The sequence below is a fragment of the Chiloscyllium plagiosum genome, unplaced genomic scaffold (genome assembly GCF_037043375.1).
Source record: "Chiloscyllium plagiosum isolate Xiang-an unplaced genomic scaffold, Cpla_swu_hap1 HiC_scaffold_27, whole genome shotgun sequence".
NCBI classification, from domain to species: domain Eukaryota; kingdom Metazoa; phylum Chordata; class Chondrichthyes; order Orectolobiformes; family Hemiscylliidae; genus Chiloscyllium; species Chiloscyllium plagiosum.
The window spans coordinates 77,983,257-77,986,867 of record NW_028270165.1 but is presented as its reverse complement, the minus strand read 5'-3'; positions in this window follow the sequence as shown (position 1 = coordinate 77,986,867).

Below are 3,611 nucleotides of genomic sequence, written 5' to 3'. Positions count from 1 at the left end.
TGCCTCTCTGTTTTGCAATATGACCCAAGACCCATTTACTGTACAAGTCCTGCCCTTCCTTCCTTTTAACAAAACGCAACCCCTTGCTTTTATTCATACCTCTCTCAGACACACGCTCTCTCTTAGACACCCCCCCCAATACTCTAACAGGCTTATACTCCATCACACTCAATTTACCAAGCATGCACACAATCTTATGTGCACTCTCACGCACAAACTCACGTGCACACAACCACACTCTCTCATGTACGCGCACAAACGTAACTCTATGGAGAGAATTTGTATTGGCAGAATTATATTTGCAGATACTTTCAATTTTGCTCAAAAAGGGCACAATCTGCAGGCAGTCAATCCATGTACTACTTCATAAATTCCTACTTTGGAAATAAAACTAGTCTGATTCATGATTGGGATACTGACAGACTCGAACCTCACACCTTACATGCATTGTCTGAGATGAGATGTCATTTTTTTTATATAAAACTTTAAGTCATCTCGAGAATACGATTTATAAGGTGTTCTAGGACTTACATGTTAATGAACCGAAATCTGCAACCCACTCTAAAAGATAAAAAACTTAACAGCAATCTAGGTTTGTTCAATATATCTTCTCAGTTGCATGACACCGTGATCTTTTGTGATAAAATCTGTGTCTTATGATCCTGCTCCACAGCTACCCGATGAAGGAGCAGCACTCCGAAAGTTAGTGCTTCCAAATAAACCTACTGGACTATAACCTGGTGTTGTGTGATTCTTAACTTTATCCACCCCAGTCCAATATCAGCGCCTCCACATGGTTTCTAGTGAACACAGCCCACACCTCCTGGTGCTGCCACTACACTTTACAATGCCAATGAAACGATGCACTCTGCATTCCTGAAAACTTTACTATTTCTAACGGTACTAGCTACTCCTTCTGATACACGACATTGGAAACTTAGTGCAGGAGGCTGAAAGAAATGAGCAGCTTTAAAACAAAATCCTCTTGGAGCTCAAAGCCTTTAATGAGAGTCTGAGCCCAGTGGTAAGTTCAGGTAACCTTTATTGTGACCCAACTTTGTTACAGCTTCAGATGCCCCTACAAAAAGTCATAGAAAAAGTAGCTGCTTTTTATACAGCTCAAGGTTAAAGCGCGCACACTACCCCACACACACACCCACCTCACATTCTTTACTACTGGTGACCGAGTTGCCCCTTTGTAATTGGATCCACATCCCCAGTGAAAATAGTTTCACAGTTAGATTCTAACTCCAGATTTCTAACCAAATTCCAATTCCGCCATCTGCCGTGTTGGGATTCAAACCCAGGAATCCCCAGAACTAGGTGGATAGTCCAGTTCATAATGGCACTCAGCCGTTGCTCCTTCAATTCCTTGCGATGGCACATGAACTCGCTGGTGGCAGGCGCGGGTGAAGCCCTTCCTGCATTGAGAGCAGAATTATGGCCTCTCCCCGGTGCGGACCCATCGATGGGTCAGCAGGTTGAAGGAGTTGCTGAAGGCCTTCCCGCAGTCGGCACAGGGCAATGGCCTCTCCCCGTGTGGACCCGCCGGTGTCTCAGCAGGGTGGAGGAATTGCTGAAGACCTTCTCGCATATGACACAGCTGAAGGGCCACTCCTTGGTGTCAGCAGGTTGGAGGAATTGATGAAGGCCTTCCCACACTCTGGGCAGGAGAACGGCCTCTCCCCGGTGTGGACCCTCTGGTGGGTCAGCAGGTCGGAGGAATTGCTGAAGGCCTTCCGACACTTGGGGCAGCTGAAGGGCCTATCCCCCATGTGGACCCGCTGGTGCTTCTGCAGGTCAGTGGAATTGCTGAAGCCCTTCCCGCATTTGGGGCAGCTGAAGGGCCTCTCCCCCGTGTGTATCCGCTGGTGGGTCAGCATGGTGGAGGCCTGGGTAAAACACTTCCTGCATTCGGTGCAGCTGAAGGGCCTGTCCCCCGCGTGGATCCGCCGGTGGGTCAGCATGGCAGATGAACAGCTGAAGCCCTTCCCGCAGACAGGGCAGGAGAACGGCCTCTCTCCGGTGTGGCTGTGCCGATGAGTCTCCAAGGCAGATGGGGCATAAAAGCTTTTCCCACAGTTGCCACACTTCCATGGTTTCTCCACAGGGCGGGATTCCTTGGGTTGCTCCATGGCCGAAGATTCAGCTGCACACAAAGACGTATACATGCCCTCCCTGCTGTGAATTCCTCTTTCCAGGCTGTATAGTTGTTACGCTCTCCACAGTCAGTGTGCTGCAACAGTAGGGTCTCTCATCCAGACCCACTGATGCTGAAAACGTACTCAAACTGGAACCAAAAAGCTTTGCTCCTTCTCACAGAGTCATAGTCGAAAATTGTTGCGGTCCCAATGGATTCAGTGACTGTCAGACATTGACTGCAAAGTGAGGACTGCAGACACTGGAGAGTCAGTGTCGAAAGGTATGGCGCTGGAAAAGTACAGCAGGTCAGGCAGCATCCAACGAGCAGGAAAGTCAACGTTTCGGGCATAAGCCCTTCATCTGTTCATTTTGAGATTTCTGTCTTCAGATCTTAAAATATTCTGCAAAAAGAGATTTCAAAAGTCATCACTGTCAGTCCAGGGTAGAAATTCAGAACAAGCAATTCTACTTTCTGCAGAACACTGTTTTCTTTTGTTATTCCACAAAATTGAAAGCACTCTCTCCCCCTCTGTTCTCATTCCTCTGTAACTAATTCTCCTGAAGGTGCTGATTCAGGATCTTAAGGGGCAGAAAAGTAAAAACATAAAGACTGACATCTCTCTGCATTTTGAGTAACTCCACCTGAAAGTTAATGTCTTTCACAACACTGGGCTACTGCTGAGAGTGAGCAGGCCTGATCTTGGGAAGCAAAAAACAAAGTATGGCAATTCAGGGTGAACCTGCAATTCAGCGTCTTGAGGAACAACCAGACATGAAACGGTTAACATCCCCAGGAATGTGGGAGCAAAATGAAACTTCAAGGCATTAACACCGACACACTCCAGTTAAAACATTCTTGAAATCTGCTCTGACAGTCCAGTCTTCACAACCACAGTTCTGCGTTCATCGAAACAGACCCTTTGGCCCAACTTGTTGCATGCTGACCAGATATCCTATGGCGAATATCACATTCGCCATTACTTGGCTCCTATATGGGCCATGTGCTGGCAGGTGGGACTACATTAGGTTGGCTATCTGGTCAGCGTGGATGAGTTGGACCGAAGGGTCTGTTTTTGTGCTGTACGTCTCGATGTATTCATACGCCCATCCAGACGCCTTTTAACTGTTGTAATTGTACCAGCCTCCACCACTTCCTCTGGCAGCTGATTCTATACACACACCACACTCTCTGTGAAAAGGTTGCCACTGAGGTCTCTTTTACATCTCACCCTAAACCTGTTCCCCTTGAGTTCTGGACTCAAAGAAAAAACCTTGTTTCTTGACCATATCCATGACCCTCAATTTTATAAAAGTCTATAATGTCACCCCTCAGTCTCTGGCGTGCTGGGAAAAATAGCCCCATCCCATCCTTCCGTTCCTCCTCCATCGGGTGATTAAGACACATACCTCAGTTTGCAGGGTCTGCTCCCTCCCTGGATTCACTTCACTTGCTACAAGTGAACAGATTG